This window comes from Ambystoma mexicanum, chromosome 6q (assembly GCF_040938575.1).
Source record: "Ambystoma mexicanum isolate Mex_15411 chromosome 6q, UKY_AmexF1_1, whole genome shotgun sequence".
Lineage (NCBI taxonomy): Eukaryota > Metazoa > Chordata > Amphibia > Caudata > Ambystomatidae > Ambystoma > Ambystoma mexicanum.
This window is the reverse complement of record NC_090937.1, coordinates 332,342,373-332,357,106: the sequence shown is the minus strand read 5'-3', so window position 1 is coordinate 332,357,106 and position 14,734 is coordinate 332,342,373.

Genomic DNA, 14,734 nt, shown 5'->3' with positions numbered 1-14,734 from the left:
CATGTTTCTACGTTTTCCTGAAGAAAAAAAAACGTGTTGGAAGGTAATACTGTTACATGCAGACAAACACGGTGCCACTTGGATACATATCATTGTCCAAAATGCATTGCATTTTCAAAAAGGGACTTACGTTCTCATGTTTGTTATTCGACAAATCTTATAGAGAGGATACAGTGCTAGGTTCATGGAAACTTCAAAATGTATACTATGTAGCAGTCGTTGTAGCACATTATTGGCGAGTTCTGAAAGAACAATGCTAAAATAATATGCAAGTACGTATAGCTGGTCCTACATAGAACTTGGGAGCAATTTACAGATGATAGGCGCCTGGGAACTACGTAATATTTACTATACAGCAGTCATGGGGACACATTGTTGGTGAAATTTGAATGCACAATCATACAATCTCACTGTTAGTATGCATGTAGTGCATTTGCACCTCTATTGGATTAATTGTTGATCACTAGGTGAATAGTTGTTGTCACTGACTTCCTATGAAACAATCAACCATTTCGTGTCTTTATAACATTGAATCTTAACATATGCACAGAAATGTAATTTCAAAAAACATAACAACTATCCTTAATGGTTAAAAGTGAACAATTGCACCGTTCATAACCTTGGTATTTGCGAAAAATATTTTTGGTTAGTACAAAATGCATGACTAATTAAGACAATTTGTACAGAAAATACTTTTTACAGAAATACATCATACATTAAAAGGTAATGACCTAGTTTGCATATCACAGATTGTTGCTTATAGCTTGTTTGGGAGCTACAAGAAGTTTCGTTACAATTTGTATTGTGCTGCATTGTGTTGTATTGTATTTGTTATTTATATAGCGCTCTTACTCCATTTGTATGGCCTGAATGCACTTTCTGGTTGGAACGCCCTTAGTGATCGCAGTCAATGTGTAGGAGGTTCTAAGACTTTATATTAAGAGGTGAGTGTGTTCATTTTCGCCATCTTAGGACTTAGGTGGCTGGCTAGGCTCCAGTAAGCAGCCCAGAGGTCAGGCACGTGGGTGGGCACTGTTGGTGGTTTAGGATAGAATGCTATTGTGAAGATTCAATGTGTGCCTAGCTATACTGAATTTTATTTTCATTGGTAGTCACTGTATGCTAGTAGCAGAGGTGTTAAGGTACATCAGGGGTTTCACTGTGGATGGCTATGGGCACTTCTAAACCGGAATGGCATAGCCACAGCTGCATTTTATGGTGCATGGATGGATATCCGTGCCTGTTAGAGATGCTGTGAGAGATACACTCAATGCAACAGAAATGGGTCCATGATGATGCTTGACAATACACGCTATTATGATTTAATGGTCATATTACTTGAACTAAAAACATTCACAAGAAACAATGAAAATGAATCTCTTCATTAAGACCATTCGGAATAACTGGCTCTCTCCTATGTATCAAAAAGGTTATCTTTGTTCAAGTTTCTTGTTGATACTGATCTTGGGATCTGTATCGTTAACAACTTCAAGGATCTGAAACTGTATTTGTGATAACTGACGTCTGTGTTCTGAAAATGTTCTGGTAAAAGGTGAATTTTGGTTGTGTAGACGGATACTTGATTTGTGTTCATTCCAACGGATGTGTGTTTTCCTGCATGTTTGGCCTACGTAAAGAAGGCTGAGGGGGCTCTTAATGGTACACACTGCATTGTTTTAATTACAAGTGGAGAAATGTCTCAATGGAATACTTTCTTCTGGTCTGGGGTGCATGGCATTCTCTCCTTTGATGATGTTGTTGATACTGTTATATCCGGAGCATGGGGATGTGCATTTTTTATTGGGTGGAGTCATAGGTTCTATTTGTGCTGTTGTTCTAATTATGAGGTCTCTCGGGTTGCTGCTACTTTCATGGGCAAACATAGGGTTTTCTCTAAAATCTGGCTGCATCTTAAGGTCAAATGTCAATATGGGCCAGTGTGTGAGAATGATCGTTTTGTTACGTGATGAGTGTATGCTGTATTTGTTGATGAAGACCAGTGGACTGTTAACCTCATCCTTAGAAAATAGTGTAATATGCAGCATTGCAAGGATGAAAATCCGTTAGCAGGGGATTTTAAAAGGGGAGCAGGAATGGTAAAGTGACAGGGAGCCTTTTTGCTCAGGGTCGCTGGTATGTAAATGTTGGTGTATTTGCTTATCGTCTCTGTCAACAATGGTTCTTGCTGTTCCTGTTTGATTTGAAGGGCAACGGGAGACCAACCTGAATTTCTCTGATTGCATGTATGTCTCGGCTTGTGCCTTGTATGTGTCCATTACTATTTCGACATTGCGGGGTGATTGACCTCATAGAGTTGATTCTCCATTAGTCCTTGGCTGATTAGTCGTTTGCAGGTTTGTGTCATTTTAGGCAGAGGAGATTTTGTCTGTCACTGACAGTGAGCAATTGTCACAGATTTCATGCTGTTCTCATGCTGTTCTCATGCTAGTGTGGATAGCCAGGTTTTAAGGGATTCTATGAAGTCCTGGTAGTTTTCCTCTAGGTGGAGATATTTGGGCATTGAATTCTGGATTTTGGTTGAGAGGAAGCTAAAGGAAGATCATTCATGGTGTTTTAAGTTGGGACTTGTCACCATTCCTAAGGCTGAGTTCCTAGAACTAAACACTCTCAATGGTTTATTATGAATATATTAACTTGTAGTGGGCCCTGGGACCCTGCCTTGAAATATGCAGTAAAGGATGTACAGAGTTTTTAAGAGAATGCTCCATTTTATCAGGGTCAGTACATTGTACGTATGATATGATTGGTTATTTTTAACACGCTTAATACCCAAAGGTTCCTAAGCACAGACCCGGGTGTCGAACATGTGTTGCTCCATGTCGTCTTGCTTCAAAGGCGAGCACGTTGCCCCTGAGCTTTCCTCCCGAGAAAGATGGGTGATGTGGTTGGGTCTTTGAAGTCTCAAAAGAAGTCTAACTGCAATTTGCTGGACTCTTTTCAAACAGTATAGTAGGTAATAATTCAGATGTACCACGTAGAGACTATAGATGTATTCTAGTATTTAAGAGTACTGAAGGATCACTGCCAGGGTTCTGTGCATGAAGATCAGGTAAAGCATGATCTGTTAGATAATATACAGATACATGAAGCTTCATAACATGGATTACACTTGTGTTTCATGTGCAAGGTCTCTGTTTATCAAGATGTATGACGGTAGTGGAGGCATAGAGCAAGATTCCATTTATTTAGACTAGGTGATTGGTGTGGGGTTCGGAAGTATGAACATTGGATCTGAAAATCTAAAGGTTTTCTCCTGTCTTTGAGGAATTATACCAAGTATGATTTCACACTCTTCTGCTCTGCTTTCAAGGGGAACGTGGACAAATGCTTTTGGGACCTAAGCAATTGTCTACAACTTAAGAAATGGTGCTGCTCTTTTGGAAAGGTCAAAGCAAAATGGGTCCGGATTGGAGAAATTATAAATTATCTGGGTTCTCTCTGTCATAGGGATTCTTGCCTGCCTCTGGATCACTACTCATGATGCAGTCTGAGGTATCCAGCACCAGCATGCTTACTTAACCTATTTCAGAGTCTCGTTGACATAACCCCCAGCTTGCCACTATCGCTGTAACAGGGATATAACTCCAATGTGGCTTCTTTTCCATAATAACATTCAAAGGGCCCACTATTTGTGATCCATCTAGGGTTACATTGCCTGGCTGGCTTCCTTCTGCTCAAAGAGGCATGGGGCCTTCTCACACTTCAGGACTATAGTGCCCAGCTAAATTTCCAGTGATGTAGTTCACAGCCAACTTTTAAGATATACATAGTCCCTGAATCAATAGACAGGGAAATGCTGTGCAGCTCACTCTTCAGGAGTAGAGTCCCAAGCTCACTCTTCAGAGGTATGGTACTTAGCGCACTATTAGCAGCCTCATTAGCTCATGCTTATCAACACCACATGCCTCACATCTCTTTAAGGGTCCAGCAGGCTCCCAGGGTTTCCCTCAGCTCACTCAGATCTGCTTGCTGCAAAAGAGGCAATAGAGTGCAAGAAGGTACTTACTCTGCATCTGATTTCCAGGATACAGGCAACTAAGCTCATCCCCTGGTGAATTCCTCACTTCTGGTTGACGATGTCACCCCCCTCCCTAACTCATTTTGGCCTTCCATAGGTCTCTCTCCCTATGGGCATATCTAACTTGGCCCTGGATTGGATAGGTTAAGGTTTTTGTTATGTGGAACCACAGGCTAGACTCTTGTCATTGATTCTTTCATTTTCCCGAGCCTGCAGGTCTGCAGTGTCCTGAGGTTTCATAAGCCCCAGCAGCAATCAGTGGTTCAGCTGGAATCCCCTCCTTCCTCAATCAGCTCTGCTTTGGCTCCTTGCAATTTCTGGATATCATTTATGTCTACCTCTGCTCTTCTATCACTACTGACTGCTGGCAGCTGGGATCTGTTGGCACTGTAACACATACTAACTATTGCTCTGTTCCTGTTCCTGGTCTGTGCATACGTTTTGCCTCTCCCTGTGAGGGTATATCCAGGTATATGGGAAACCCAGTTATACAGTATTAACTGTAAAGTCTCTTGCTCTTGCCTCATGATCTTTAGTAGTGTATGTACTTTGGGGGTCCCCACTGACAGATGAAACCCTGTCGGAAGGGTATATCAAGATCTGAATTCTCTTTATATTTTAGGGGTATTGGATCAGGGGCCATCACAGTCATTGTTGTGTTCGGGGTTCGGCCACAAATGACTCTGACACTCCAGTGAACTGTTAACTTATTTACTTAAGTTTAGGTACACCAAATACAGTTCTTAGAGTCAGGTAAGTAAAAGGGGACATAGGACACCCACCGGCATCCTCTCTCAGGGCTTACATCCTTGCAACTAACAAACCTGGAACTCACTCATAGATAAACATTCTAAGCCCTGCATTCCATCTCAAGATTCTAGTCACTTGCACCAGATGAATGCAAAGTTAATCACAACACATCTTTCCCCTATAGGGACAACAACAAGAACAGTAAAGTATCGGTGGCAAGATCAACATTTCATCAAAAGATTTGTCCAGTAAAGTCCCACCTGAAAAACAAAAGATTATTCAAAGCATTTCATATATAACCACAACCAACTCCAAAAGGTTTAGACCATGTCACCACTTCAAAATCTATTAACATTAACATCAATGTCCATCTGTGGATTAAAATTAAAAGTCCACCTGTGGAGAGAACATATTAATATGCCTACATAGAACAGCTAATGATGAACACTGTTATCAACTTAATAACTCTAATGAAGATTTAATAAACACTCAAAACCTTAATATCTTATTTCACTCACACATCACTGCATACATGTCTACCAACATATGCCAAAACAATGGCACCAAAGTCTAGGAACAACATTTCCCTTTTTATACAGACAGTGTAATGGACAGTAGTCCGCTCAATGGTTCACCACAACCATTGCACCTTTTCACACATGCAACACATGTAATGGACAGTAGTCCGCTCAACAGTTCACCTCAACCATTGCACCTTTTTACACATGCAACACATGTAATGGACAGTAGTCCGCTCAACGGTTAACCTCAACCATTGCACCTTTTTACACATGCAACACATGTAATGGACAGTAGTCCGCTCAACGGTTCACCTCAACCATTGCACCTTTTTACACATGCAACACATGTAATGGACAGTAGTCCGCTCAACGGTTCACCTCAACCATTGCACCTTTTTACACATGCAACACATGTAATGGACAGTAGTCCGCCTGTGGAGAGAAATATGTTAAACTACATAACTCAATTAAAGAGAGAGACATGTACCTACAACATCACTCTAATAAACTAATATATATCAGCTCTAGTATCTCAACTCTAATCGCCAGCACCACTGCATTCTCTCCTACTTCACCATTGCATAGAGAGTAACGGAGGAACACAGAGCTCCCATCCCCATCAAACTTCATAACTGAGTCAGGCCTCCCGCTGCAGCACTCATGCCGAACTCCAGGACTCCACTCAAGCCAACCGCAGCAACCTTCGGTTCCAGTCAAAGGTAAGCGCTGACATCGGATAACTTTGTCAGTGATCTCAGCTGCCTTCACTATGACCAATAGCTTGTAGCCTTGGCGCAACAGATGTTTGCACAGTCCATGGGCCCCAGGCCCCTCCTAGATCCATTAACAACTTCCAACTCTTCTGAATGTTTGTACAGTCTCAATTCTCTTAAATGCTTTATGAGAGACTGCCACCTTGAACTTCACCATGCCAATGAATGAATGAACCTTGCTGCTCCAATGAACTTCACAGCTCCTTCTAATAACCATAAGTCTCACAGAGCCCACTGCACTTTACAGCAGACCGTTGTACCTTTCAACACTAGAACTTCTTGTCCCCACTGCCCTTTGCAGCACACCCTTGTCACTGAAGTGCCTCTTCACTCCCTATGCAGTGCCTCTTCACTGCCCCGTGCAGCACTTCACTGCCCTCGCAGCGCCTCACCTCTTCACTGCACCATGCAGCACTTCACAGCCTCTGCAGCGACCACTCACTGCCTCTTGCAGCGCCTCTTGACTGCCTCTTGCAGCACCTCTTAACTGCATCTTGCAGCACCTCTTCATTGCCTAACGCAGCACCTCACTGCCCCTGCAGCGCGTCTTCACTGCCTGTCGCAGCACCTCACTGCCCTTGCAGCACTTCTTCATGCAGCGCCTCACTGCCTCTGTAGCATCTCACTGCCCCTAGCAGCGCTTCACTGTCTCTGCAGCACCTCTTCACTGCCTGTTGCAGCGCCTAACTGCCCTCGCAGCACCTCTTCATGCAGCGCCTCACTGCCTCTGCAACATCTCATTGCCCATTGTAGCGCCTCACTGCCCTGGCAGAACCTCTCCACTGCCTCATGCAGCACCTTTACATCCATAGCTGCTCTGTTATTCCAGTGCCTTCGTAGCGCCTCTGTCTGGGCCTTTCTTGCCCCCTCTGCCTCTGTATCACCTCTGTCTGGACCTCAATTGCCCTCACTGCACTTGCAGTGCCTCACAGCCATCCAGCGCTCTTACCTGAGAGAGGATCACTTCTCAGAGGGGGGGGCGGTGGGTGTCTCCCTTTGGTGCTGTCCCCCCAGCACAGCCAGATCCCATCTTCGTCGCCAGTGTTGTGTTCGGGGTTTGGCCACAAATGACTCTGACACTCCAGTGAACTGTTAACTTATTTACTTAAGTTTAGGTACACCAAATACAGTTCTTAGAGTCAGGTAAGTAAAAGGGGACATAGGACACCCACCGGCATCCTCTCTCAGGGCTTACATCCTTGCAACTAACAAACCTGGAACTCACTCATAGATAAACATTCTAAGCCCTGCATTCCATCTCAAGATTCTAGTCACTTGCACCAGATGAATGCAAAGTTAATCACAACAGTCATCTTACTGGAATTTAGCCCCACTTCCATTGATGGTACAGTAAATCTGGGGCTCAAGATTTTGAGAGCAGGGTAAATACACTTTAACATACATCAGATCTTCAAAGTCTAGCTCATATGCTTATACAGGGGGCATGCATTCGGACCACCTTCAGGTAGCCCACAGCTTTGGCTCAGCTAGGCAGATCTTCCTTGATTGATTTGTTATTGATGATTTGACTATACACAAGTGTTTCAAGGAAGGCACAACTAGGCAAGGGAAGGGGAACAGTGGGAGGACAGGAGAATGATCTTATAAGCCACACCCAGGCGTGTAGCGTTTTCTTCGCGTTACTTTGCTAGCACAGCATAAGGCTCGCTGACATCAGTCCTGCAAGAAAGGAAACAAAGAGTTATTCAAGGTACAATGGACCCAACCCGCGGCAACCCGTAACTCACCTGGTGGTTCCATCCTGTATCCTGGTCCTGCGTTGTCTCTGGGAGTTCTTGCAGTTCCATTCCGCTACTCAACATCATGGCTCCGGCTGACCCTGCAGAGAAAGGAATATAAGAACAAATAGTGACTGAAAACAGCACGCACAGAAAAAGCAACGCATGTGGAATAAACAGCACACACAGAAAAAGCAACCCATGCAAAATAAACCAACGCGCACAGAAAAAGCACTTGCTCACCAGACAACGAATCAACGTGCACAGTAACGACAGCATCTGCAAGTCCATAAAAGCAGCAACCCATACGGAAATAACGCACACAAAAATAAGAGAAGGAACAAGAGGATAACGCACACAGAGAGGGCCGCGCCGAAAAAGACTTCACAAGCCACAAACAGTAAGGTGCAAATACCGGCGCAAGAGCAAGTGAGGGAAAGACTTTTGTAAAGCCATAAAGAGCAAAGGATAGCACAACACGCTCAAGGAGAGTCACAGGAGGGCTATACACAGTGACCCCATTAGCCACCAACAACGACAAGCCAGCTTGCTCTCATCTAACAAAGGAAATTGATCCACACCACAGCAGGTCTGGGCCTGGCCTCGAACCTCAAAACCAGTGAATTAACTAGTTCCACATCATTGCGCCCCTGCTAGTGAAACAGCAGGATGGAGAGCTTCACTTCCATTTAAATAAGGTGAGCACAACCCACAAGGGGTCTTGAAAGCCAGAATGGACGTCATGGAAAGGAAGGGATCTGTCAGCACAGTATCCATTATATTCAGCCCTGTGTCCACCAGCCCAGCCCCGAACCCTGACACCACGGTTCAGAAGGCTCAACACTGCTTCCAGAGAAGAAGAGGGTTCCAGGCACTCCTGCAGAGCTAAGGTGAGTGTAACACACTGCCCCAAAAAGCCTTGTGGACGATGCAGAGGGTCTTAAACTTGATCTGTGCAGCCACCAGGAGCCAGTGGAGGGATTTCTGGTGCCCAGAATAAGTCTTGCGGTCCTGTTCTGCATGACTTGAAGAGGGCAAAGAGTAGCGGAAGGCAGATTTAAAAAAGAGGCAGTTACAGTAGTTCAGCCTAGAGAGAACCAGAACCCTCGAGACAGTGAGCTTCTGGGGCAAGGTGAGAAAAGTGAGAAAACCTTTGAGGAGGTACAGCTGGATTTGGGCCTTCCTGGCAAGGTCTGTGATGTGTATAAAGAAGGAGAGTGTGGAGTTGAAGATCACTCCAAGGTTTTTTGCATCACCAGAGGGTGAGGGCAGATGCCTAAGGAGGGCGGCCAGAATGAGAAAGGGAAAACCGGAGCAAGAGGTTCCAATGAAAAGGATCTTAGTCTTGTTGGCATTGAGGCAGGGGTTGTTAGAGGTGCACCATGACTAAATAGCAGATAGACAGACAGGGATGAATGAGGAGGAGGAGGATGCCGAGGATAGCCTGAAAGACAGCTTCATGTCATCCGCATTTCACTGAAAGTTAGAGATGAAGGTAGAGCTCAGGAGCGCCAAAGCGTCCAGATAGACATTGAACAGCCATGGGGAGAGGATACAGCCCTGCGGAACACTACTTCTAGAGAGAGAGGTGGTGGAGAGAAAGTAACCAAGCTAACTCTGGGAAGGTCGGTCCAGGAGGAAGGAGGTCATCCAAGCCAGAGCCTCATCCATGATGCCAAGGGTATCGCAGAGATGAGTAATCAGGATGTTGTGGTTGACCGTGTTAAAAGCAGAGGAAAGGTCGAGGAGAATGAGGACAGAGGGAGAGCTAGAGTCCAGATTTGAGAGGAGATCTTCACGGGTGCTCAAGAGTGTAGTTTCCATGCCTCTGGCTGCTCTGAAGGTCATGAAGACAACCAACAAATTCTGTGTGGAGGGTTATCTGGGAGATAGCCAAAATCTCTGGATGTTTGCCCAGGAAGGGAGTGATGGAAATCAGGCTATAGTTTGCTGGGATGAAGGGGTCGGCCAAAGGCTTTTTTAGTAGGGGGTGCACAAGGGATTTCTTGAGAAGAGAGGGGAAAGTGCCAATGGCTAAGAAGTGATTATAGAAATCACCCAAGGCTGGAGTGAGAGAACCAATGTTGTCCTTGATGGTTCTGAAGGGGCAGGGGGTCACTTGTTTAGAAGACACTTTCATCGACCAGACTTGTCTGGAAAAATCTTCTGGTGTTACAGGAGAGAAGCAGTAGAGAAAGAGAGGTGGGGTGCAGCCAAGGCAGGCATGAGAGGGGTGGGAAGAGAGAGTGGAGAAGTGGTGGAGAGTGCACATAGGATTGATATCAGAGTCACCTCCATGCCTTAGAGCAGGTCAGAAACCTGATTCCAACGCTGTGGTTAGAGAGCCATGCAGATTTTGCAAATGATCAGTGATGGATCTATTCCTAAAGGTAATATGGAGACAGTATTGGCCAACTGATGCATGCACATCTCAAATTAAGGTAGTGGCTGTGGTTGTGATGAAAGATGTGAACCTTGTGAGAGCTGTCCTTCCAATACTTGTAGGTTAAGCAGCAGCATTCTCTGGGTGATGGTGTAAAATTCAGCTGAGTATTCTCGTAGGATTAGCTTACATGCCTTGCATTGAAACATCATCCCAAAAAGTGATATTCTGTGTTCATGTTAAAACCTGATTTCATGTTGGGAGTATCTCTGTAGGTCATTAGAACTGAGTCGCTAGGAGAGTCGGATGGTCATCACGATCACAGTACCTTAACTGTGCATGATGATAGACCTGAGATTTCCTCATTCACATTCTGTGCTCCGGGGTCTGCTGATGATTTCTCAGAGATTGATCTGTGCCTTGGCTCTACTTTACAAATCATTTCACTCTGCAACATCTGATCAAGAGGTCTGTGAGACTTTGTAAGCTAATGTTTTGCTCCATCTCCACATAGAAATAATGCAGGCATGAATGTCAACAATGGAGCGAGCTGAAAGGGCTCCTCGAATAGCCGTGGATTTTGAGAGCCGATTATTGTCCAAACCGTGAAGTTGTGGTATTTGCGGAATTTGGCTTTGGTTACAACAAAACGTACCCGTGCAAAAGCTGGGAAACAGAACCCTGTGCACCCTGTGAAAGCAGTCCTGGGAATATGCTGGGGCTAGCGAGACTGGAGGGATGCAGAAACACACTGTTCTACATACCACATCCCAAAGGACAGTGCTGCCATTTAACCCCTCACAGACACACATGATGGCTAATCTGTGGGATGTGGTAAATTATAAATATTTGGGGATGGAGATAAGTTCAGTGGGTGACTATAAGGAGATGATTGCTTCGAAAAGTGGTAAAGCTATGCAATTGACAGGTTTGCAAGAGATACAAATGGATATAGCTTAGAGGGTGTTGTCTCTGACCAGCGCTTCTGTACATAATTGATGCTTTCACTTTAAAAATACATCGTTGGTTATACGTACTGGAAGGCAAGTTCTGGAAAACGATTTTGGGCTTGCCTTGATCTGTATCTATGGAAATCTTACGACTAGGGCTTGGGCTAATGTCGCTACCCACACTTGCGCTCACAAATATGTGTACACTGTATATAAAATCTAAAGTTAGATCAATCTGTCCCTTGTTTTGTATGCTTGGAAGTGAGGAGAATGAGAAAAAAAGGCACGGATCCTTATGTTGATACCTTTAAAAAATATTTTTTCTCAGGAAACCAGACTTGTGATTTTCATACATTAAAACGTTTTTGTATTAATAGAACAGAAAAATGGGATTGATGCTCTATTTATGAGTACTTGTCGAAATTAAAGAACTATAGTGACATAGAGTGCCTAGTTCATTAATATAAAATGCTACAGTCTTATCTTATATTGTGTCTGAAGATTTTTACTTTTATCATGTATACAAGGACTGCCTCTGCTAGCTGTATGTGGCTCCGCTCTTGGGATACCAGCTGAAAAAAGATTCTGTCGACTACGCCAAATAAACTCAATCATGGAGAATGCCAAATGTGTAATGGCGGAGTGCATGGCCTTGGGACCTGCTTATATGTGCAACTTAGGCAGTTTTGTGAATCAATGCGATAGTATAAAAAGTTAATAATTATGGCAATATTTCCTAATCTCAGAAAATAACGCACCACACTGAGCACTTTACGGGGTTTGGCAGCAGGTCAATGGGTGCCTAGGAAAGCTGAGAAAATGAAAAATGAACACAATGAAACGTTGATTGGTTTTAAGCTAAAATAAGAAAAGTTGTTTCAAGTTTAGTACATTTTAGTAACGTTTAGTAACTTGGTGTGATTTTAGATTTTTGTATTTTGGTGCGATTACTTGTTAAACATGACATTATTTTAACATTTCTATTGTGCTTATTTAAGTGATTTATGTGATATGGTGTGATGCTGAAGTTTTGTGGATGCTGATATATGAAAGGTTGTCTAATAAACTAAATCACATTAAGTATAAACAAATAACGAGATTATGGCTAATCAGACCCAGCAAAATGATACCCATTTTAGACAGGGGGCTGAAAATGAGCTAATGAGGGGTAATAACATAAAAACAATTCCCGATTCAAACTAAAATGGGGAATAACCTGTGAGAATAGAGCGAGGAAACCTAGACACATTTGACAGAGGATAAAAAAGGCTGCATTGATAAAGTCAGTGAGAGGAACCCTAAGGAGAGAGGCGTGTCTGTTCCTAATATCCTTTAGTCAAGGGGGGAGACTGGAGCAGAAGATTCCCATGTAGACCTCCAGCTGATGGAGCAGTCCTAAATTGTTATGTTATGGTCATTTGTAAAGTGCAAACATTCACCAGCTAGGGCATCATGACACTAGGGGCACAGACTGAGAGCAGCGGAGGCGAAAAGACAAAGAATAAAGCAGTAAATTGAGCATGCACTGGAAAGGTAGATGATCAAAGATTCTGCATAGCAGAAGAAGTAGAGCGTTCCACAGCAGGGCTGCAGTGAATGAAAAAGAGCTGCCCCTCTTGTGGGAGCGCTTAAAACAGGGAACAGAGATACAACACGCAACAGCAGAGCAGAGAGGGCGGGAAGGGGTATACGGCTTGAATTTGGACTGCAGATACTCTCGGCTTATCATGTAGAAGACCTGAGGGACCAAGCAGAGTGCCTTGAACTTCACACGTTTAGATACCAGAAGCCAATGCAGAGAGATAAGAATGGCAGAGGCAGAGGAGAGACAAGGAGCCTCCATGGCCAATCTGGCCACAGAGTTTGCAAGGACTGAAGGAGGTAGTGGGTTGGGTTGCAATGGTCTATGGAACTAGAAAGAAGAGAAGAGAAAACTAAAAGACAAATATGAGATGGGAGATAGAGGATCACTTTGCGCAGGATGCAAAGTTTAAACTGAATGGCTTGACACACTGCACTCACTAGGGCGAGCATGGATAGAGACGCTGATAGTTTGATACCTAGATCTTTAATTACAGCAGAAGGTGGCAGCAGAGGGGCAAGTTTGGCTGTCCAGAAAGATAATAACCAAGGTGAGGAGTCAGGAGGGTTACCAACCACAAGAACATCTGTCTTATCATCATTAAGACGGAACCTGCTGCGGCCCATCCAAGCGTGGATTGCAGAAATAGAGGAGCTCGACATAAACAAGTGAACAGGGACAATGAACCCAAAGCATACACTTCTGTTAATTTTTACACAGTATCCAAGGGCTTGATCTACAAGAGAGATTATCCAACAGAAGAAAAGGCCATCAAGGACACCAGGAAAAAGAGCAGCCAGCACTAATCAAGAACTTTGCTTGACCACAAGACCCAAGAAAAGACTGGACAGACTGGTCTATGTGAGAACATACAGTCCGCTAAACACCTTAGTAACGAGTACTGTCAAAAAAATTGGCATATTAGTATGCAAATGTGATTGTGATTGCATATGATTGTGGGAGTACATGGGGTTGAGTTATACATCTCTATGATCAGATTACTGAAACAATTGTTTCAATTTGACAGATATTGATGGCACACATCATCAGATGATTGCTTCTTACCAGTTTTGGACCACTTCACACTCCATTTGCCACAAATCAACCCTCTGGCTCCTGTTTATATTAACACGGTAAAACCACGGGTGGATCACAACAGTGAGAATTTTTTTTCAATTTTGAATAGACACATTAATTGCCTTTGATAAATAATACAATGTTCTTTGTAACCCTGCATTCACCACTGACACACATGTCTCTGTCTATTCTTCGATAGGAGTCAACAGGACCCGCCCACCACAATTTCTATTGTCCTGATGAAGGCAAACACAACAGCTACATAGCACAGCTAGAAATGGCCAAAACACAGTAGTGGCGACTCTTTTGTCCCAGTGTCTAACTTATACACTGTTTTAAGTTGTGTAATTAACTACACCCCACTGAATTTGCACATTTGACCTTATATTATCCCTCCCAGATCTAAGGTTATGTATATGTATTGTATTGTGATCCAAGGTTTGTTTCTTTGGTAAACACCAATGTATAATATGTAGATATTTTCTGTGAATTGATGAGCGTCCTGAAAATATGTTTTTATGTAGACACAATTTAGGTTTTGTATAAAATCATTTGAAAAGTAAAATATTGTGTAAACATTGACAGAAGTGTATGCTTTGGGTTCATTGTCCTTGTTCATTTGTTTATGTCAATTATTCACCCACCTGGGTAGAACAGGGCCATAACCAGGAGCCCTCTTTTTTGATAGAAATAGAGGAACAACAGTGCTGAGCGATGTAGGGGAGGTGCAGATGAAGGCAGAAGGGTGTCGTCCTATTAGGAATAGCACCGAAAAACAGAAGAGTGAATAAGTTTGACAATGGGGTGTGTATATATATATATATATATATATATATATATATATATATATATATATTCAGTGAAAAAACCTTGTTAAAGGGACGTTATGGTTAAGTTGCGCTACTAAAAACCTATGAAAT